This window comes from Acomys minous (genome assembly GCF_964271855.1).
Source record: "Acomys minous genome assembly, chromosome: 3".
Taxonomy (NCBI): domain Eukaryota; kingdom Metazoa; phylum Chordata; class Mammalia; order Rodentia; family Muridae; genus Acomys; species Acomys minous.
The window spans coordinates 43359187-43383367 of record NC_140485.1 but is presented as its reverse complement, the minus strand read 5'-3'; the positions used below and the strand labels follow the sequence as shown (position 1 = coordinate 43383367).

At 45.8% G+C, this 24181-nt stretch overlaps 1 protein-coding gene and 1 long non-coding RNA gene across 5 annotated transcripts in view; one reads left to right on the top strand and one right to left on the bottom strand.

The window, feature by feature from the left end:
* The window catches only part of KIAA1549L (KIAA1549 like), a 254077-nt gene that overhangs the window by 110867 nt on the left and 119029 nt on the right, over positions 1–24181 (bottom strand). The gene's annotated exons all lie outside the window — the stretch shown is intronic.
* LOC311593384 lies at positions 2–12876 on the top strand. Of its 2 annotated transcripts, none has more exons than XR_014777678.1 (3): positions 2–137; positions 6835–6916; positions 12122–12876. It is a non-coding gene; the product is annotated as an uncharacterized lncRNA (long non-coding RNA). The 2 variants fall into 2 exon arrangements; XR_014777679.1 differs by lacking the exon at positions 2–137 and adding an exon at positions 3313–4686.

The following is a 24181-nucleotide window of genomic DNA, read 5'->3' as shown; positions in this document are numbered from 1 at the left end:
CACGTGAGACATGGGATCAGGATGTGGCTACCACGGGCAGGTGCCGGAGACAAAGAGAGGCGAGACAGGCGCCGCTTGGCCCCACATCCTTCCACTCATCACAGGGCCTTCGAGAAGCAATTTAAACAAGGAACCAAGTAAGTACAAGTGTGTGTGTGCTGCAGAGAACCCACAGGGCAGCACTATAAAAATCGGTCTTTGATAAAGGAATTTTCTTTGACACAGGGTCTCACTATATAACTCACAGAGGACAGGGTCTCTGCTTCTGCCTGGCCGATGAAGGGATTTTTAAACAATGTTATGGAAGACACTCACGTATTTATATTTTTTTCTATTACTTACTAGGCTTAAAGCCTAAAAAAAAATGAGGAAGATGTGGCTACCTGCAGCTAGCAAATGACACCAAAATAGACATGACCCAAGGACCCACGATGCACCACACTGACAAAGGACCATTCTCCATGGGGTCCCTAATGCGTCTCAAGAAAATATCTTCAAGGAAATACCTTGAGGGAAAATGACTTCAGTGAAGTGTAATTTCTCTTGGATTTAAAAGGATCCTTGGGTCTTTGTTCATGCTATGTCAAGGAGCAGAAGAGATTTCTTTCACATTGGGTTATTTCAAAAAGAAAAATTATTCCTACCTTGCCTAGGACAAGAGACACCTCTCAAAAGGCCTGGTGTCACTAGAAGCACCTGCTGAGACCAGAATTGTGTGACACCCAAGCAGGAAGGTGAGGAGGGATTGGCACACAGCAGGAGAGGAAGGTGGGGAGGATGGAAATCTGGGATGGCACACGTTTTGCTTTATGATGCTTCTTCCTGGCTCCCCTGGGCTGATGCTATAAGTGTTCTTAGCTAATCTTTCTTCTCACTATCCACCCCCTACCCCGATTGTGTGTGTGTGCACATGCACACGTATGCGTGTGTGTACAGTGATGTCTGTAAAGATGTCCGTGCATGAGGAGGCCAGATGTCACCCTTGGGTGCCATGGGTTCCTCAAGAGCTGTCTACAGTTCTCTGAGACAGATCTCTCACTGGGACCTGGAACTTGCCGAGTAAGCTAGGCTAGCGAGCCAGAAAGCCCCAGGGACCCATCCTCGTGTGTCCACCTCCCCCATGCTGGGATTCCAAACGCGCACCAGGGTGCTTAGCTTTTTAGTGGCCTCCGGAGATCAGACTCAGTCAGTTTCTGTGCTTCAGGGCCACGGGCTTTGCCAATTGAGCAGTCTCCCAGGGCCCTAGTGCTTTAAGAGTTTTAAACAAAAGGAGTGATACTTGTACAACTGCCTACACTCTTAGCTAAAATATTAGAGCCATTTGGTAGAAACCACTTATTAGGAATTAGAGGTGGCATTGATGTATCTCCTCGGCCATCCAGCGTTGAGCATGAGTCCTACGGCCTCTACTGCATACATAAGGACAACAGGCACAGTGGAACTACTCCACCCAGCTGCTGTGAGAGCAAAGGAACTCATGGAGGTGGATGGAGGAAACGGCTGTCTGTGCAGAAAAACCACGAAACAAATAAGCTCTGGTTACAGCCTGGGCCCAGGGCCGCAGAGGGGACGCCCTCTGTTGGAAGAGAGCAGAAGCCAGTCGGTACAAGGGCTGGCTAGGCTGCACCTCCTGGAGAAAGTCTTAAGACATGAAAGCTTTGCAAATAAGTAACAGCATCTCCATGACAAAAGCTAAGCTCCAATTGTCTCCTGAAGTGGTCTTTCCAGTTTCCTCTCATGAGACTTGGAAAAGTAAGGGTAGATGGTGTCTTTCACTCTGAATAAGAACACATGGACAGTTTTCCTTTTGATCTTTTGTGCTCTTGTGGTTTTCTTTTTTTTTTTTTTATACATGTTTTACATGTGTGGGTATTTTGCCTGCATATATGCGTGTGTACCACAATGCCTATCTGGTGCCCATAGAAGAAGGTATCAGATCCCCCGGAACTGTGAACCACCATGTGTGTGGGTACTAGGAATCAAACGTTGGTCCTCTGGAAGAGCAGCAAGTACTCTTAACCTCCGAGCCATCTCTCCAGCCCTGTATTCTTGTTTCAAACACATAGCCTGGTAACGAACTGTGTGTGTGTGTGTGTGTGTGTGTGTGTGTGTGTGTGTGTGTGTGTGTGAGAGAGAGAGAGAGAGAGAGGGGGGGGGCGGGGGCAGACGGACAGACAGACAGACAGACAGACAGACAATAGTCAGGCAGTGGTGGCACATGTTTTTAATCCTAGCACTTGGGAGGCAGGGGCAGGCATAGCTTTGTGAGTTTGAGGCCAGCCTGGTTTAGAGTGAGTTCCAGGACAGCCAAGGCTAAAAAGTGAAACCATGTTTCAAAATTAAATGAAAATAAATCTTAGGAAGAAACAAAGAAATGGATTATATATAGGCAAGAACTTCCTGAATAGAATCCCAGTAGCACAGGAAGTAGTTTTAACAAACTGGCAAACACTATTACGTGAGACTGGAAAGCTCTACACAGCCAAGCAAAGTATCAGCAGAGTGGATAGACAGCCTACAGAGTGAGAGGAAGCCAGTCGTGCGTCAGACAATCTATAGCTGGTAAATCTAGATAAAACATCCAGAATCCATGAAGAATTGCGAAGCTTAAACACCACAAAAATGAAACTGTCGGTCACTAAACAGGCCACTGAGCTAAACATGTCTCAAAAGAAGAAATACAAGTATCCTATAAATAAGTTTTGGATAATAATTTTTTTAATCCAACACCTAACCATTAGGTAAATGTAAATTAGAACTACTTTGAAAGTCTGTCTCACCACAGGCTGAGTGTTACTTTAAAATGTTGCAAAGATTTGAGGAAGAAGAACAAACATATTCATTATTGGTAGGAACGTAGACTGGTGAAACCACTATATAAATCAGAATGGACATTTATAAAAAAAAAAATAAAACTACCATATGACCCACCCACACCACTCCCGGGCACATACCCACAGGACCCCTATATCCCTCTGATGAGACACTAGCTCATCCATGTCTATTACTGCTCTGTTCACGGGAACGAGGAAACTGAATCGACTTAGGTGTCTGTCAGCAGAGAATGGATCATGATTATTCAACTGTAAAGAAAAAAATGAGATGTACAGAAAAAGATGTGGAACTGGAAAATGCATTGTAACCCTGGCAACAGGTAACCAGGTAACACAGGTACCACATGTCCTCTTCCATACTCTGGTTCTAGTTTCTAAGCTGCTTATGTCTTTATGTATGTGGGATGAGGGTGGGTGGAGGTCACGGAACTAGAAAGGGGGGGGAAGAGGTTTTAGATAAGGGAGGTGAGAAGGATAATAGAAAACACGTGGCCTGGAGGCAGTAAGGAGAATAGTGCAGGCAGAAGGGTACAGAAGAAAGATGGGGAGAGAGGGGCAGGAAGACGAGGGGCAGCCCAGCTTAGCACGTATCTTAACACATATGAAAAGTGTCGAAGGGGAGCCTGTTATTTTGTATGGTGATTCAAGAATAAAACATTAGATTAAAGTTCTAAACACGGGTTAGGATCCAACCCACTGTTCTCAGTATGGCTCCACCAGGATGACACCTGAGCATCCCACTAAGAAAGTGACATGGGGCTGGCAAGATGGCTGCCGTAGGTCCTTTCTGTTGCTGTGGTAAGATACCATGACTGAGGAAACTGACAGAAGACGAGATTATTTGGGACTTACAGTTTCAAAGGGTTAGTTAAAGTGTACGAGCACCATGGCGGGAAGCAGACAGGCGGGCACCGGAACGGTAGCTGAGAGCCGACTTACATCGTAACACGCAAGTGCAGGACAGAGAAAGTTACCAGGGGAATAGTGTGGGCTTGGGCCTGTGACGCCCACAGTACCTCCAGCAGCATGCCTCCACTGACAAGCCATGTTCCCACATCCTTTCCAAGCAGTTCCACCACCTAGGGACCAAGTATCCAAATGTGTGAGCCCCTGGGGGCTGTTCCCGTTCAAACCAACACGATGGCTCAGTACTTGCCCCCAAGCCCGATAACTTTGCGCTTGATCCCTGTAATCCACGTGGTAGAAGGAGAGAAGCAACTCCCCAAATCTGCCCTCTGCCCTCCACACACATGCCGCCATGTGTGGATCCCCTGCCACACACACAGTAAGTAAACAAAAAGAAGGAGAGACATACTACAGAAGTTGAGACGAGACCAGTAGTTACCAGAGGCCAGGGAAGAAGAGTAGGTGTGTAGGGAGGTCGGTCAGTCGTACCGAGTCAGGGTTAGACAGAATCAGGATGTTCTGGGATACTGCTGTGTAGTTCACTAATGATAATGTGTTGTACATTTCACAAAAGCTACAAGAATAGACTTGGTGTGTTTCACTATAAAGAGACAGCAAAAGTTTAGAAAGACGTGTTCAGCCCACTTTTAAAATTAGGCAATGTGTCTGTGCATCATAACACGGTGTAGCATCTGGTTAACGTGTACAACTTTTATGTTTTTATATATCCGTTAAATTGAAAACCATTATTACTTTCTCTTACATGCATATGTGTATGTGTTTTGCCTGGATGCCTATGTTGTGCCATGTGTATTGCAGTACCTGAGAGGGCCAGAAGAGGGCACCAAACCCCCTAGAACTGGAATTACAGGTTCCTGTGGTCGGCCATGTGGGTGCTGAGAGACCAACTCAGGTCCTCGGCAAGAGCAGCAAGTATTTTTCACTGGTGAGCCATAACTATTGTCCCCTAAATTTACATTTAAATGGAGGATACATTCTAGCAGATGATTTTGGTGGAGGTCTTACCTTTTAAAGAGGAAAGTATCTTGTAAAGAGAGGCCCCTGACTGCCTGCACTCAGGTGGTACTCAGAGCTTTAGGAGTGTCAGAGCACTCCCTGAAGTCTCAGTGTTGCTTAAAAGCTGCAGGCAAAGTGCTTATCTCTGAGGATGAAGATAGGATCTTGGGTAAAATACAAAATTTTCAGAACTAGAGCCTTCAAGAGGCATGTTGGTTAAGTGTTTGTACCTGCCATTGATTGACCTTAGGGACTCTTTAATCTTTCTCTGCTGTGGGGGTTGTTACAAACATTTGAAAAGACTCATTGATGAGGGTCAGAATCTCCCTAACACACATAGGAAAGCCTCTCTTAAACAGTTGTGTGTGTGTGTGTGTGTGTCCACAGCACAGCACCCTGTGAGGTCAGAGGACAGCTTGCAGGACTCGGTTCTCTCCTGGGAATCAAACTCACGTCATCAGGCAAGGTGCTAAGTGCCTTTACCCATAAGCCATCCGACCAGCCCTGGGAAAGCTTTTTGGATGTGTTATTTAACCACAGAACCAGGACCAGTGGAAGAGAGATTATAGCTTAATAATAAAAGAAAGATGTCTCTAATTAATAAAACCATGGGGAGCCCAACGCGCTAGTGTAAGTTAATGAGCTTATCACTGCTACATGTACCTGAGTGTGCATCTTTCAGATTGACTTATCTCTTCCTCCTCCCCCTCCCTTCATTTCTCCCCCTCTCCCCCTTCCTCCTCTCTGTCTCCTGCAAATGTCTGCTGTATGCCACAGTCTGGAGTAAACAGTGTCTTGGAGGAGAAAAGCATCTATGATGTCTGGCTTCGTGGGACTTACCGATCTATAGGAGATATGGGTGTAAAGTTGTAAAGTTAACATTCTCGCAAATGTAAACAGGAAGCTACTATGGACTGTCGATGCCCAGTGCTTAAAAGAATGCAGCAGGAGGGTTTGATCTAGGAAGTGGGGAAGAACACCATTGGGAAAGTATTAAGATCCAAAGAACAAGAGAATGTGTGAAAGGGTCCGTGCTGAGGAACAGGTACACGCAAAGACCCTGTGGCAGGAAACAGAATTAAGAATACAAGGAATTGGGGCTGGACAGACGGCACAGTGGTTAAGAGCACAAGCTGTCTCCACTGTGTGCTAACTAAATTCTCAAATCAGGGGCATGTTAAAGAGGGTGTCGTTCAGCACTGAGTGAAGGGTGGGGTGCTGGGCAGAAATAATCACTGTCCTAGTATGTATGGGGTTGTGTCCTTCATTTCCAGGAATAGGGTCTCTATGGCTTTTATTGAATTCTTGACAGGATCAAGGAACAAAAAAAAAAAAACTTTCATGTCATTGAAAAATTGTTATAGGTTTTAGCACGATGTCTTTGCTAATTAAGCAGCTGCATCTGCATTAATTAAAATTGTTTCTTATAAAACCTTTTTTCCACTTTTTTATGGTATGGTGTATGTGTGTGTGTTGCATGTGTGCACATGCATGTGAGGCGTATGTTGTTGTGAGGGGTTATTGTTAATGGCTTTTACACCTTATTCACTGAGGCGGGGCTCACTGACATGGCTAGCCTTGTTCCCAGCATGCTCTGGGAATCCTTTGTCTCTACCCTCTGAGGCTAGAACTGCAGCTTGTGGGCTACCACCCCCACCAGACAGTTACGTCCAAACCCTGGTCCTCACACCTGTCCAGCATGCATGTAACTGCTGAACCATTTCTCCACCCCAGAAGAACATTTCTTAAGGTCAAAATGAGAAAGAGACGGTATTTACTAATAAGAGGAAACAGCACACATCTGTGATTCTAGGACTTGGGAGGTGGATGCAGGAAAGTCAGGAGTTCAAGACCAGCCTTGGCTACATACTGAGTCTGGGCTAAATGAGACACTGTCTCAAACATAAATAAATAAAAGGGGAGAAGTGAATTTAGAAACAAATTGTCGAAAGCTTAAGACACACAAAGGAAGGCAGTAAGGTGAAAGTCTGCCCTAGGTGATGTGTCTGGCCAGTTCTGGGGTGGCCATCCTGACGGTGGCCACTGGTGATCACTCCTTTTTTTATATCCTTCCTAGAGAATGAGAGGCCAGGGACAGGATGTCACTATCTAGGATGCCTTTGCCTAGCCGACTCATTCCCTTGCCATGGCTTCATGAGGTAAGCAGCTGTATTGTGTGACTCCTTGTGGCAAAGGCCTGGGTGGCCTCCAGGCAGTGGTGAGGGATCATAAGTGGCTGGCCCCTGTGGCGACAGCCATAAGGAAGCCAAGCCCCCAGTCGGGCAGCCACAGGAGAAACTCTGCCCACAGCCCCAAGTGAGTGTGCGTGTGGATTCTTCCTCAGTTACGCCTCCAGATGTCCGCGCAGCGAGTCAGCGCCAGAATTACAGCCAGGACCCTGTGCAGAAGACCCCGGTGAACCGAGCAGCGAGGCTTCCCTAGTCAGGTGACCTAGAGAGACTGTGAGATGAGCAGTTTGTGTTGAGCTATCAAGTTTGTGGCAACTTGTTACATTACAATAAAACACCAATACAGGAGCATGTGGGGTACCCATCCCCACAATGCTTTCACTTGGAAAGCTGAGAGTAAGATGTGGAAATAGTCTATCTTACAACGGGAGGGAAGAAGGGGGGGGAGAAAAAGGGAGGGAAGAAGGGGGGGGAGGGAGTGTAGGAAGGGAGAAAAACAAAGAAAGAAAAGAAAAAAACCTAACCAGGTAGGAAGTAAGGTGCGGTGGAGGGCTGTGTGGTACAGCAGGAGGGCAGGGAGGGGGAGATGGAGCCCAGGATCTTATGGCTGAAAGGTAGCATGAAGGACGGTAAAAGGCGGGGCTTGAGATAGGACAAAAAGCAGTTAATACATCTGCTGGAATATCACAGACAGTGAGCTGTGAAGTAATTAGTCTAACACAGCACCTGGGATTTTTGCAGAGTAGAAGCCCCAGCAGCAAATGGTTTAGGATGTTACAATGAGACAGGCCCTCTTATGCCCGAATCCCATTTTTAAAGAAGGAAAATAGTGTGGGCCCTCAGTGAGGTCCCAAGATGGTGTGTGTGTGTGTGTGTGTGTGTGTGTGTGTGTGTGTGTGTGTGTGTTTTGATGGTCATAAGTGTGCACACACATGGGTATGTGTGTTTGTGTGTGAATGCATGTGGAGGTGAAAAGTCACCCTCTGTTGCTGACTTTTTGAGCTAGGATCTATCACTGAACCAGAGCTCACTAATTTGCATAGACTGTCTGGCCAATGGGCTCCAGGAATCAGCCTGTCTCTATCCACCTTTCCACGGTGCTGGGTACGGGTACACAGGTGTACACACACACACACACACACACACACACACACACACGCACACACGCACCATGCACACACTTGCTGCCTTGCCTGGGCTTGTCTTTACAGGAGTGCTGGGGATCTGAACTAAAGACCTCAAGTCTGCACTCCAAGCACTTTCCCATGGAGCCACCTCCCCACCCCACCCCCTGCCCCCTTTTTCACTCCCATTGACCACAGTCACATCCCACCTCCAAGACTTTTTTTTTTTAGTGTAGAATGACACGGACTATTCTTTGAGAACAAATATGCCAGCAGTCTCTAAAATCCACAGAAAGACAGGTCTCTTAAGCAAGAGGAGATATGAAGAGGGACAAGGTTTTCTCGCTTGACCCTCAACCACTCTCTGAATAGGAGCAAAGGTCTCCCTTCCAGGGACAGGCTAGCCATCCCTCCTGCTCCGATGGGCGTTTCCTATAAAGGCGCTCAGAATCTAAGGCATTCCGAAGGAATAAAACACAAGTGTAAGAGCTACAGAGGTTATTGGTTCTTTTTCTTTTTTTTTAATTATCTGTATTCCTTGTAGGCCCAGCTAGCAATCAATCAAGACACAGACACTTGTTATATTTTAAAATAGCCTTAGTTAACCTGGTGCAGGGCAGATATCAATCCTCTAAACTATGTCCCATAGTGGGGCAGGCATGGGATCCCTGCCTCAGTCCCATGCCATCTGCTTCCAATAATGTCTATCAAGCTACCTCCCATCCATAATCCCAAATACTTGCTAATGTTCTTCATCTGGGCTGGATTCTCCATCCACGCTGCCGGCCATGTGCTTCTCCTCCAGCTAACCCATGGCGGCCTTCCTTTCCTCTCTTCAGGTCTCTCTTTTTCTCATGGCAGTCTTCCTTCTTCCCAGAATTCCTCTCTCTCCTAGTCCCACCTATCTCCTTTGCCCTGCCCAGGTGGGATGGCTTTTTATTTAAGCAAAAGGTGGGTTACACAGGCAGCAAACAGTAATTAGCATCAAAATACATCAGCCCATCCCCCAACAAGAGGTGTTGGCTGAGGAACGGTAGGAGAGATGGAGCATGAGAACGGAAGCAAGCGAGACTGAAGAGGCCCAGCTGACAAAAGGAGCCATCCTTTTCTGTCTCAAGGAAACAAGAATGAGCGGCCACGCAAACCCTACTTCTGGACAAGTATTTTAAGCTAAGTTTGTTCAAATGGGGCTCAGTGAAGTGAGACCATGCTCATGAAAGCTAATGCAGGCTTGGACTGAAGGTCTTGGGAAGTAGTCCGTTAACATGGTGAAACCTGAGGGGAAAAAAAAAAGAGCTAAGAGAGCACCAGGTCTGGATACACAGCCTGTCGCTGGCTAGTGACCAAAATGCAAGGACTGCAGATGGGGGCGATGGCCCAGTCAGTGAAGTGTGTGGTGCAGAGGCATGCAAGCCTGAGTTGGGGTCCCCGGTGCCTATGTAAAAGCTGGGCGTGGAAGTGTGTTCTGTAGTGCTTGAGGAGAAAGTCACAGGTGGGCACTGGCTGGCCAGCGAGTGCAGCCAGAGGGAAGAGTTCCAGGTTCACTGAGATACCCTAGTTTGTTTGTTTGTTTGTTTGTTTGTTTGTTTGTTTGTTTTTAAAGCAGGATCTATTTAATTTGTATACAGTACAATGCTGTTCAATAATTTCCCCATCCTAAACCTCCATGCTAGTAGTTTCCTTGCATTCTGATTCCCCACTTTATACTTGGTTTTAAATATCTTCTATGCCCGGTTCATTTCGCTTGCTGTTTCCCGGTGTTCTCCTCCTGGCTCCATGCTCTTCTTCCTCCTCCCCTCACCCTATCAGGATGCCCCATCCTGTTCCTTGTCATTTCTCAGCATTGCCTAGATTGTTTTTATTGACAACATAAAGAACAAGTGGTGACATGTTTACATAAACTTGATGCTGGAGATACCTGTAATTAGCATCACAAGGCAATGTCCCGATTGATCCAGAGAATGGGGTGGAAAAATCAGCATTTGAATGAACAAAGGTGAACTGCACACAGTTCACAGGAACATTATGCCAATAGCCGCATAAGCTTTTTCTCTATCCTTACCTGACCTTTGTATAGGTCAAGGTAAAGTAACTCAAGCTGCTGCAAGTTCAGTATTGACTGTGCGCTGCTTAGAGGAGGAACATTTCACAGAGTTACCATTGATGAGAGACCCTAGTTCTAAAGGTAAGGTGGGGGTCTGGAAAGGGGGCTCAGAGCTTAAAAGCACTTGTTGCTCTTTGAAAGGACCCTGGGTTGGGTGTGGCAGCTCACAAGCACCCCTTACTCCAGTTCCAGGGAATCTGACCTCTCTGGGCACCAGACATGTAAGTGGTACGCAGACACACATGCAGGCAAACACTCATGTACATAAGATAATAATATGTAAACATGTAATAGATAAGAGTGGAACATATTTTATTTTTTAAAGTAAGATAGGGGCTAGAGAGGCAATTCAGCTGTTAAGAGTGAACCTAAGTTTGATTCCCAGCGTAACTCCAGCTCCAGGGACATTTTATGTCTCTGGCATCCTCTAGTACCAACATTCATGTATACATACACAGACACACAGACGCGCGCACACACACACACACACACACACACACACACACACACACACACACCTCTGACCCTCAGGTCTTAGGCTTGAATCTGTGTCCTGATACTCGCTGGTTTTGTGGCACAGACCTTTCCCCTCAGAGCCATGAGCCTGTACCTCAGACACATCCTTTCAGGTTCAGTACTGCCCTGGGCTGCTTCCTGATCTGGTCAGGACTACTAGACACAGCTGTGTAGCCCTCCTTGCACCTCCCCCCCAGTGCCTCTCCCCCCGCAACCCCTTGGGCTGCCTTTCTCTGACTGCTGGAAGATGAGATGCTAACCATGAGGCATTCCCCTAGCCCTGTCCAGCTTTCCTCAGTTACAGCCCCTGAGAAGCACACCTGATCACCGCCAGCTCCTGTGTGGGAAAGGAAGTCAACCGAAGAGTAAAGAGTCATAACACACTTGTACATTTCAGAGAAAATTGCCTGTAGCTTCCTATGAGCCCTACAATTTGCTAGCTGTGTGACCTTGAACAAGTTACTTAACTTCTCTGTGCCTTAATTTTTTCACCTGAGAAGTGAGAGCAATTACAGTGCTTATCTCAGGAAGTACTAAGCTAAAGCCACAAGATACCTGTGAAACCTTTAGAGCAGTGCCTGGCACACAACGCCCTCACAGCGCTCGTTATCTGGGACTCACAAGTGGCCAGACACAGAGAATGAAGCTGAGGTACGCTCAGCCCCAGATGGGACCTCTGTAAAAGCTAAGAAACAGTATTTTCCAGACGTGGCAGGACCACAGCGCTAAGGACTCACAGTGACTGCTGGCTGCATACACACACCTGCACAAGATAAGCCAGCAGAGGTTACAGCAAGGATGTGGGAGGGGCCCCACAAAGCCCCACCCCTGGGTGAGAAGCTATTGGCAGTGGAAGGGGGAGGGAGAGCCAATTTTGTGTAGGGAAGTGGCTCTGGATAAATTGCTCAGGCTCCAAGGCATGGGCGCACTGACATCACTAAACAGACTGGATTAAATAAGGAGCACATGACATTGGGGTGTATCTGACTCTTTGGCCTACACTTGGGACCCTTTTCCTCCTGCTGGGTTTTCTTGCCCAGCCTCGGCCTGAGAGTATGCGCTAGTCTTGTAACTTGCTATGCCATGCTTGGTTGATGTGCCTGGGAGGCCTGCTCTTTTCCCAAGGGAAACAGAGAAGGATTGGAGGTGTGTGTCGGGGTGTTGGGGAGGAGTACTAGGAGGAGAAGAGGGAGAGATAACTTTGGTCAGGATGTAAATTATAGGAAAAATAAAATAAAATAAAAATATCAGATGAATTTGGGAGAGTTAGGTGGAGACAGGGTATGGGATAAGTTGGAGAGGAGGCAACAGAAACACATGGTAGACACATATGAAATTCTCGGACAATAAAGAAGCTATAAAATATATTGGATACCACTTTTAAAAGATACTAGCTGATATTAATAATGTTATTATTATCATCTTTATTAGGCAGGACCAAGATAGTCACGTGTGCACTCGGCGGCTTCCTCAGAGGACTCGGATGTCTGCCAAACCCAGAAGAGCCTGTGAACCATGTGCTATCAGAACCCCACATGCCTGTGTTTTCCCTTTTGCTTACATGCCCACCATCTCATTCAGGGTTGCTACTGCTGAGGGAAACATCACAACCAAAAGCAACTTGGTAAGGGTTGACTTTAGCTTACAGTAGCAGTCCGTCCTGTAGCACAGCCCGAGCAGGAACTCAAGGCAGCAACCGGGAGCAGCTGCGCTGAGAGGGGAAGGAGACACAGCCTCCATCCTAAGCCAGAAGTCCTCTCCATTGATAACCATGCGCAAAGGAAAACTGGGTTCGCTCCCACGGACTCTCACTGGGTACACAAACCCACACAAGGGCAGGCCCAATGCCCAGCAGCAGATGACCAACACAAACTGAACTCAGCATTATTTTTGAAGGTTTTTAAAATTTGTTTGTTTGTTTGTAATGCTTTGTCTGAGCTTTTTTTGTTTTGTTTTGTTTTAACAGTACTTTTGCTTATATATTATGGTGTCTGTTTTTGTGTTTTTATGGGATTTCTTTGTATGAAAATGTGTGTGTATCTCTGTGTCGATATGTGTTTCTTATGCTTTTCGTTGGCTCCTTTTTTCTTTTTCTTCTAGCTCTTTTTTTCCTGTTTGTTTATTTTGTCCTATTCTAGTTTGTTTGCTTTTGTTTTATATTACTATAATCATCATTAATATTTTAGATATATTTTTTTAATGAGATAGAGCAAGAAAGGGTGTGGATTTCGGTGGGTGGGGATATCGGGAGGATGTGGGAGGAGTTGGGGGTGGGGAAACCACAATCAGAATATGTTGTCTGAAAAAAAAAATCTATTTTCAATGTTTAAAGAAGTAAAAATAAAAAATAAAGAAATTTGGAGATAAGAACTGAGGCAGAGGCCAAATGGGAGCACTGCTTACTGGGTTGTCCCCTGTGTCCCCATCAGCCCACTTACAAGGCCCGGGACTGCTGGCCCTGGGACTGCTGGCCCTGGGATGATGGCACTGTGCTCAATGAGCTAGCTGGCCCCTCCCACATCCATCACTAATCAAGACAATACCCCACAGACTCGCCGTCAAGCCAACTGGACGGGGGCCATTTTCTCAATTAAGATCCCTCTTCCCAGATCTCTCTAAGTCACTGTCGAGTTGACAAAACAAATCAGCATAGTACCTGGAAGGCAGATGACAAACACAGTCACTCCCACCTAACAGGACAGGAAGCCAAGACTCCAAAGAGTTCAAAGTGCTGGATTGGCCGTGGTCACAGCGTCACACTGTCACCCATGAAACTCACACACTCTGACCAGCTCCGGGGCCCTTGGCACCATGTGACAAAGAATGAACCCCAGGTCTGGGTGTGAGGAATGCTCTGAACTCCCAGAGCAACCTAACCAGATGGAGCCCACAGAGCAGGTGCCTCAGAGCAAGTGCCTCTCTTTTCCAAGTGTGATGCCATCATCTTGCCATGGTGCTGCTTCAGCAAGCACTACCCGGCACAGATCTACATCACTGCGACCTCCATTCCCAGAAGGCCAGAAGAACCGGATTAAAAGCCATCGCGACGCTGGAGCATCCAGCCCACACCAAAAACCCACTTACGCGCTTTGCAAACCCCTGCGAGGAGCCTAAGTTCTAAAGTTTGGCGCCTGGAATCTGCCTGCCCAAGATGACTCCCCATGGGGCTTTTTAAAACAAAACACACCAGTTAATAGGATCAGATTGCCATTGCTTGAAGGGATGCCAGCCAAAGAGGAGGCTCTGTTTACTGACTCAACAGAAGCATTTTAACTTTCAAAGCTCTTCCGCAGCTATTTTCTGTTTTTTAAAAAAAACTTTATTGCTTGCAAATCATTTGTGAAATGGCTTTTGAAATAAAGCTGGCCCTTCCCCACAGACACCCCACCCCCACCCCATCAGAAGAGTAATAGGATTACACTTTTCACTGGGCATATATATGATTGTTACGGTTTAAATGGGAAGCGACCCCACAGGCCCCTGTGTTTGAACACTTGGTCCCAGCTGGAGGCTGCGTTGGGAGGTTGTGGACCCTTTGGGATGGGACCTGGTTAGTAGAACCGAGGTCACCAGGAGTGGGCCTAGATCTTTCTACATACCCGTGTCCAGTTCCAAGCTGTTCCCTCTGTTTCTTGGCACCGTGTGTGTGTTATAGCTCGGCAGCCCACACCCCACACCAGCACTGTACACTCGACTACTCCTTTCCTAAAGTTGCCTCTGCCTGTTATTTTGGTCACAGAGACAAGGAAGATAACTAGCTTGGTGACCATGACAGGAAGCGTGGAAGACAGGCAGGTGGGGGAGGGGAAGGGTCCTACTCCTCCCTCTTGTGAATAGGACGCCAGGGATACTGCTTCCTGGCTTCACTTCTCTCTCCAGACTGTGACCGCCACGCATCCAACTCCACACTGTCTTCTTCACTTTGAGCACACTGAAAGCGTTGTTCCCGGTTGAAAGGGGCTGTGTATTAATAATCCCCAAAGGCCCAGAGTTAGAATTTGGTTAGCCACCCAGCTGTTGTCAGATAAGTCATGTATCAGCTCTCAGGGCTATGAATAAGCCTCTTGTCCTGAGGTTTCAGCATCACTCTAGGCAGTGGGTACACAGGGCACCAGTGACCTTTGGACCCCACCTCCAACCCCGTTTCCAGTGAGATTCCACAATTGTACCAAACAGCCCCCCCCCCCCAGCGAGTGTTCAAACTCACACGCCTATGGGAGAGATTTCACATTTAAACCACGGCATTGTTCTTTTGAGACAGTTACCACTATGGAGCCCAGGCTGGTTAAACTCAGGGCCTCCCTGAGTGCTGGAATTACTAACCTCCCATTCTCAGCTTGTTCAGTCATTTGTTATTATGTATCGAATGTGTTCTCTGACATGAAGTTCTCCATCCCAAAGATTAGTCAGCTATGAGCCTCACAGGAAGGCGGCCAAGTGTCACAGCTTAGGGTGTGGTGGTTGGAGTTTCACAGTCCAACCACCTCATCCGAGCTGTATAAACTGAGGCAGGTTCTGCACTGTCTCTTTGGTGCTTATGCCTTCTTGAGGTGTGGCTGGTCATATCTGTCCTCCAAGGCTTAAAAACTTTAACCCATTAGCATAGCCTGGTATGTGGCAAACAGTCAATAAACATTATCATCAAAAAGAAAAAAGCCCAATTAAGAGGTCTTGGGAACACATCTTTCCCAGACAATGACGATGACTTCTTGCCCTCACTTCTGCCGCGGGCTTTTCCTAGCCACTTGGAAACTTTCCCCTTTGTCACCATTGTCATCCTGCCCGTACTCTTCCAGTGAGCACCTGGGAAATTCACTCATTTAACATTCTTTTCTTTTTGAGACATCATATGCCATGCTGGCCTTAAATTCTCTATGGAGCTTCTGAACCTTATGCCTCCACCTCCCAAGAACTGTGTTTACAGACCTACACTACACAGCTCATGTTATGTGATACTGGGGACTAGACCCAGGGCACTCTGAGCTCCACCCCAGGCCTACCCAGCATCCTTCAGGTTCGTGAGACTCCACGTGTGACTGCATTAGGTCTTTCTGCCTGAAGTCCTCTTATTTACACAAGCAAGCACCTGGTTGTGGAGACAAGGTACTTAGCAAAGTCATCAACTGCACACTTTCCCAAGCAAACATGCAATGTTGGGGGTAGAGTAGATTGTAGCTATAAACTGAAATCTATGCATGTTCATGAAATTACATGAATATTAATCAAAGAATAATAAATTAGTTAATAATATGTAACTTCTCAAATAGCAAAATTTTTATAAAGTTCACGGTAGCCAGCACAGGTGCATACACAAATATATGCACACACACACACAGAGAGAGAGAGAGAGAGAGAGAGAGAGAGAGAGAGAGAGAGAGCGCAAGGCTTTCCCGTGTACTTAAGAACCAAATGATGTTCTAAACCACACTGTGACCCCTAATGTTCCCAGAGGCTATGACGTAGAACTCCAGCCCTGAGCCACTGACGCTGGCACAGTGCACGTAAGAACTTCTCATTCATTTTGTGTCTCTGAGAATTTTGTTGTGTTGAAAAGAAAATACGCCTCCTAGATTTGAGGCATCCCGACAACTGAGTATTCTCTACAGCTGACAATGAGCACACTGGAGGGGAAGAAAGGCTTCTCTATCCGAAACAATTTAGGAAATCTCCAAGGGGAGACCCACAAAGCTCACTGGCACATAAAGGCTCAGAAAAGCCTGTGGTAAACAAAAGTGCTGTTTAGCTCAGAGAAGCTCTTAGGAGAGACCGTGAGACCCTGCGCTCTTTTCTTTTTATTTGGCGAGACCTACAACTATCTCAGGGAAGCAATGCTCTGAAGGTCACCTCATGAGAATTCCAGCTCAGACCATTTCGGAGTCAGAGGCATTGCCCTTGAGTAATACTGGGCACTGGGATGGGGGAGGGGACAAAGGAAGGTAAGCTAACCCGGTGGGTGGATTGAATGCATTGTGGAATCAAAAAAACATGTTCTTTCTTTCCATTCCATCACTGATAAATTCTACTGTTGGCTTATTTCGCAAAGTGTGCCATCAGGCTTATTCACACAGACCTCATCAACTCAAGGATAAACGTGCTGTCACAAGCATGAAGGGCCAGCATCATCACCCTGGTGGGCCTGCTACCGTCAGGCACAGTAAAGTGAGGGAAGATGGCGAGCTAAGTCCTGGAGTGTCTTCCTGTCAGGCTGGAAAGGCTGCATGGGTGTTGATGGCTGCGTCTATTTGGAAGCCAAAGAAGCAAAAGTTGACTATTATTAATAGTAAACATCATTTTTTTTCTGTTTCTTGAGTTTTGCTTTGTTTTGTTGACACAAGGTCTCACTATGTACCCAAGGCTGGCTTTGAACTCTCATCCCCCTGATTAAGTTATAGCCTTCTGAATGCTGAAACTACTGGCGTACATGGTCACACCCAGCTTTCTACGTTCCTCTGTCCTCAATGACGAAGTAAGCATACATTTTACTACCGAAGTCTAACTCTATCAAGATGAATAGCAGCATTTCAAGATGTGCTATTTCAGATTCTCTTGGAAAAAAAAAAAAAGCCCAGCTTTATTAGCACTGAACCATGATTGAACCGACTGCCTCTAAAATTAAAATCAAGGAAAAGGAGATGTTATTTTAGGTGAATTAAGCCTTGATAGGTGTTTTTTTTTCCCTCCCTAACCATGCCCACAACATTTTTAATCTTGTTTGTTTTTATTTTCTGAGACAGGGTTTCTCTGTGTAGCTGTGGCTGTCCTGGAACTCACTCTGTAGACCAGGCTGGCCTCGAACTCAGAGATCCACCTGCCTCCTGAGTGCTGAGATTACAGGCGTGCCCTACCACCTTTCTGTGTGCCAGTTACCTTGGTTTTTGTTTCCCACTCCTGGAGCTGAGGACTGAACTCAGAGCCTTGCACTTGCTAGGCAAGTGTTCTACCACTGAGCTAAATCCCCAAGACCTTTAAAAGCACCCAAACTTAAAAGATAACCACAGGGGGAGGTGAGGGACGTGGATGGGACAGGGATCAACCAAAACAAAGTATGTGTGAAAATGCTGTAAGGAAACCTGTTATTTTACAGGCTAATTTTAAAAATTAAAATAAAAAAAAACATAGAACCATCACATTTATAGTGGATGATTGTCATTTATCGTTTATTTGTTTCAAAGTGTTACATACATAGCTATATCAATATAGCATTTACTTTTAAAATTCTGAAATTTAGGCATCTTGGTAGAGGGCTCCTTTGGTATAAACTATACAAGATCTACTTATAGTAAATTTACTCATCAACAGAAAGCCACTTCCGCCTCCTAGTGCTTTGGCTTACCAAGCAATAATGAAAACCGTCAGACACTGTGAGAAGACACTCCAGCCCACAACAACCATGCATTTCCTTTTTCCTTCAGACCCACCCCCCCAGGCTAATCTGTGACTAGCAACTGAGTCTCAAGGGGTCTGGCTACGATGGGTGGGGGTGGCCATAGAGGAGAAACTGGGATCCCTTTATTCTTCTCCAGTAAAGGCCAGACCAGCCTGTACACCACTGGTACAGCCAGGAAGAGAATCTTGTCTGACCGCCATGTCCCCAGTCAGAGCATCGCCATGTATGTGAACCTATCCTTTCTGTATTTGTCATCAAGCCTGAAGAACATCTACCTCTTGGCAGACACTAACACTGGCTAGTAGTGCAGCTCAGCATCTCTCAAAAGCTCACAGATGCAAACACATGAGACTTCCCTGAGACACTATCAGGAAGATGCTAATTTGGATTTTCATTTCTCACCAGCAGGTACAGAAAAAAAATAAAAATCTAGGGGCTAGAGTGATGGCGCAATGGATAAAGTGCTTGCTGTGCAAGCGTTAGGACACTCAGTGCCCGTGAGAGTGCCAGGTGGCTGCGCTGGTCTATCTGTAAACTGAGTGAGCAGGAGGCAGAGACCGGGGACCCCCTAGAGCAAGCTGGCTAGCTAGACTGGCTGACTTGATGAGCTCTGAGTTCAAATTGGAGACCTTGTTTCAGTATATAAAGTGAAGAGTGAGCGAAGAAGACACCAGCCACCAATCTCTGACCACTATGGCATGCGTGTCACGCACATATGCATACACATCTGTGCCCACATACAAGAGCATACACACACACACACACACACACACACGAGAGAGAGAGAGAGAGAGAGAGAGAGAGAGAGAGAGAGAGAGAGAGAGAGAGAGAGAGAGAGAAACCATTTACATAAAGTCCTTCAGCTTGTATGTGGTACAGCTATAGCATTGACCCCAACAGCCTGGTCCTAACCTCAACCAAGCCCTGTCTCACTAGAGAGCAACTGAGCCTGCATCTCACCACAGTTAATATTCTTTAAGGAATTTGAAAAGACCCTACCTTTAAAACGCTGCTTTATTTTTTTTCTCTTTTTAAAAAATTTTTTTATTAATTTGTTCTTGTTACATCTCAATGGTTATCCCATCCCTTGTATCCTCCCATTCTTTCCTCCCTCCCATTTTCTCCTTATTCCCCTCCCCTATGACTGTTCCTGAGGGGGATTACCTCCCCCTGTATATGCTCATAGGGTATCAAGTCTCTTCTTGGTAGCCTGCTATTCTTCCTCTGAGTGCCATCAGGTCTCCTCCTCCAGGGGACATGGTCAAATATGAGGCACCAGAGTTTGTGTGAAAGTCATACCCCACTCTCCACTCAACTGTGGAGAATGTTCTGTCCTTTGGCTAGATCTGGGTAGGGGTTTAAAGTTTACCGCCTGTAGGACAATACAGGCAGTAAAACGCTGCTTTAAAAAGCACATTGCTTAGCACACTGTTTCTACCTGCTAGTCCAAATACCAGACTTTAAGGTCATGCTTTCATATCCCTAAGACAAACAAACCTATCATGTTGTGTGTACATGTGAACACAGACATGTGTGGTTATGTACATATGTCCAATGACACACACTGCTTTCTATGGAGGTTTAAGAAGGGGGGCGTTGCTGGAGGAAGTGGGATCTGAGAGTTTAAGTCCTCAGGCTCCTTCCCATTGTGCTCTCTGCCTCCTGCTGTGGCTCAGGATGTAAACTCTGGCATCTAGCCCCTGCTGCCATGCCTGCTGCTTGCTACCATACTCCCCACCATCACAGACTCGTATCCATCTGGAACCACAAGCCAAAGAAAAACCTCCCTCTAAGTTGCCTTGGTCATGGCGCTTTATCACAGCAACAGACAGGCAACCAACACATTTTCTCACCATGGAAGGTGGGGGAAAGGGGAGTTGGGAGATGGTTTTGGAGATGATGGGTACATTTAGGGCTCTGAAATGGTGATGCTTTGGTGGCCATGAGTGTGTGCTTATTTCCAAATATATTCAGTTTTATAGGTGAAATATCTCCAATATTTGTACATTGATCTTATTGATAAAGAAGCTTTTTAAAAAGATGACTGGGCTAGAAAGATGGCTCAGTGGGTACCATCTGAGATTTAATCCCAAGAAGCCACATAAAGCAGGGCATAGCTGTGGTCATCTATAGTCCCAGTGTTCCTTCAACAAGGTGGAGACAGAGAAAGGATAATCCCAAGAAGCCCACAGGCCAGCCAGCAGAGACACCTTGTCTCAAACAACGTGAGAGACAAGGTTGTCCGCTAACCTATACAAGGTCAGCACAACATACCTACACCCGTGCTCACACACATGTACATACATCACACACACAGGGGGTAGTAGTGATGACCTGCTGTTGGATGGGAAAGCAAAGCACGGTTGAGAAGGTACTTCACACTTATTATCACTGGAGTAGAGGAGGTCAGGAGAAAAGGCAAGGAAGGCCTGGCCCCAGGGGAGCGGCCTCTGTTGACCAAGGTCAAATATCATAAGTAAAAACGTCTGGGGGAGGTGACTGACATGCCCTCCTCTTCTAATGCCTTCCTGAGCCCGGGGTTTTATCAGCTTTTGGTTTTTCCATCCCTTACACCAGTAACTTTGTATGTGCACTGCTGCTTCAAGCTAAAACTGAATGGCTTCCCTTGGGATACATAACCTACAATTCTACCTTCTACCCTGAAGTAATTGTTAACTATCATTTTCATAGTAAATAATGGTTAGAATCATTTGCCAGTGAAATGGGAGCGGGCATGTTTTGTTGATTTCTTACAAACATCAGGAGAAATTGAGTGCTTCTTGTGGCACACTGGCTTGGTTTTTTAACTGCATATAATTGAGCCTGAGATACTGACTCTTCACAAAGTAAAAATAATTAATGCTAAACATATGCCACTATAATGTAGAAAAATCAACACTTTTATCATAATGGTTTCTTTACAATAGGCTTTCTCTCTTAGGAAAAGTAAACAGGTTGAAACACTGACTAATTTAATCCTGAATTTACTTAAAAAAAAAAAAAAGATGAATCTATTGGCTAAATTGCTCACACGGTAGCAACAAATGTGTCTTTCTTCAGAATTCTGGGAACTTAACCTGGTTCTTTTTCTGCATAGACATCTATCATCACTGCCACTGTTAAGCCACACAGCCTATTTAGGATTGGATTCCCCATGAAAAAAGCTCCACGCTTGCAAAAATAAGTAATTTAATTCCAAAAGAACTGTTGGGGGGGATGAAATTTAATAATAATGGTAAAAAAATTATTTTATAACTTTAATTGAAACTCGAGAGCACTTTAATAATGGTGAGCAATGAGCCAAAGAAAGCCGAGAGCAACATAATGACTTTATTCTGTGAATCCAAAAGTCAGAGAATGTCACAGATCCCAGGCTTGCAGCCACAGCACACAGGCAGAGCCACAGCAAACCTGCTCTAAAAGTAATGAACAGGACAGAGTAATACAAAGTAGTTTCCACTTAGAAGTCAGTTCTGCAGTAATTTTACCTACCTTAGTGACCTCAATGATAAAGTTAACCTAAGAAAAAACAGTGAGTCAACATCACTCTTAGGCCAGGAGATCTGTGTTGTGACTCCGGCCACTGCACTTGTCCCATTTTAAAGTACTTTTCCTCACTGAGACTTCAGGCCTTCCCCTATAACATAAAAGAGGGAAACTGAGTGATCTCTAAAAGGCTTCTCATTCTACTGTGACTGAAACCAAGAAATCTTTTTCTCGCCTGATGCTTAGGATTGAACCCACAGCCTTGTGCATGCTAAGCATTTGGCCTACAGCTGAGCTATTCCCCGAAACAAGGAATCATCTGTCATTACTGCTATGTTGGTTTTTGTTCATTTGTTTGAGACATTTTCTTACATAGCCTGGGCTGACCTTGAACTAAGCAACCTCCTGGCTCACCACATGTGGCAAGCAATCTTGTGAGGTGGTTTTATTACCTTCCACGTAGATTAATTTCATCCAACAAGTTTTTTTCTTTGCTGTGTCTTTCAAGTCTCTTTTGCTCTAAGGCCTCTCCATGTTCTTTCCTCTCACGTGTACCAGATGAAGAAGTTGGGCTCCTACGCTGGGGTTTCCTGCAACCCCCAGCATGCAGATGGCCACTCACAGCAGAGCCCCCCCATATCCCACGTGCCCGCAAAAGGGCATCTCCTTCTAGAAGCAGGTGTGATTATCAACATGACACTTGGAAGTGGAAAGCACATAGCAACAGGCACTTCTCTTCGGATTGCTAGAGCCATGTCCCCACTTGCCTTCCTTTTCCTGGGCACTGCCCCCTTCCCTGAGGAAAAGAAGGCACAATGGCCTCAGTCTCTGCCTACCTCATAGAGTTCTTTTCACTAGAAGGCCAGCTGGGCTCTGATGTATTAGAGATGTAGGTAACCCCGGGTCTGCTGCTTGCAAATTTCCCTCCCTCATTTCTCTCTAAGACCTATGGCTCATCTCCCTACAGGGCCATTGCTTAAGGTGACCCTGCCACATGGAAGCTGCCATAGGTGAAGTGCCGTGCAGCATGCAGCAGCTCTCCCACAGAATTCAGAGAACTGTACTGCTTCTTGAGTTTCAACCCAGTGATGTGGACGGAAACTTTAAGAACAACATCTAGTAGCTGGAAAGAGGGCTCAACAGTTAAGGACACTTTCTGCTCCTACAGAGGATCTGAGCTTCGTTCATAGCACCCACATCAGGCAGCTCAGAGACATCTCTAAATCCAGTTCTGGGGGGGTGGGGGGTGGCGTGTCTAACAACCTCCTGCACACATGTGGTGTAACTGAACTCACACAAGCATACATGTAACTCCAAATAATAAATAAATCCCATTTCTAAAACTTGAATCTAGAAAAATAATAAAAAAAAATTAAAACAACATGTTGGGCTGGAGAGATGGCTCAGTTGGGAACCTGTTACACCAACAGGAAGACCTAAAATCTGGATCCCCATAGTGCATATAAAAACACAGGTGGTGACAGCCACCTGTAATCCTGGAACTGTGGCCCAACACGGATCAGTTCAGTGAGGGACCATATCAAAAAATAAAGGTGGGGGTGGATTGATAAAAGATACCTGATATTAACCTCTGGCCACTACATACTGACATGCTGGGGACCACACGAGTGTGCGCGTGCACACACACACACACACACACACACACACACACACACACACACACACACACCAGCATCCACATCTTGCTGGAAAGGGGGCAAGAGAGTTGCTCCCCAGTATTGTCACTGAGGAAAAAACCCTGCCACTACCGCTTACATCTGCATCAGCTGCAACCATGAGTGCCATATAGGCAGAGCAGGTGTCTCAAAGCTGTGTCATTTGCGAATCTAGCAGGGAACATGTGAACTGAAGATGAGACCTCACTCAGGATCATATTTGAGCGTAACAGCAATTAGACACTTTGAATATAATTTGAGCTGAGCACTCAAGGCTCTTTCTCTAGTCTAAATATAGCTGCAGAAAACATATTTTCAAGAAGTAAAATAACACTCTCTGTTCATGAGCACACAGTTGCAAAGGGAGCCTATCTACTTCTGGGAAACTCAGACGAATATGGCTGATTCCACATTGTGGGTTAAAAAATTCTTTATCCACGGGAGAAATTAAATGCTAGTTTGGGTGGAGGCTAGGAAGTAAATGATGCCTTAACTTTTTTTTATCATCATCATCATCATCATCATCATCATTATAACATGTATGGGTGTTTTGCCTGCACGTATGTATGTGTACCACATGCATGCAGTGCCTGATGGGGACAGAAGAGGGCGTCAGATCCCATGAGGCTGGAGTTACAGAGAGTTGTGAGGCCTCATATGCATGCTGGGAATCAGCCCGAGTCCTCTGAATGATCAGCCAGTGTTCCTAACTGGGAAGCCATCTCTCCAATTCCATAGTGGTGCTTTTAAAAAAATAATTACTAATTTTAGGAAACTTGCTTAGGAATAATCGGGAAGAAAAGGGCAAATAACATTTGTTTTATTTCATCATTTCAAGACATTTGGGTTGAAATGGCTCTACTTATCCTTATAAGGAAAGCACAAGGAAGAAAGGAGGTTACATACATGAGCCTTCGATTCTTACACAGAGACTGATCTCGT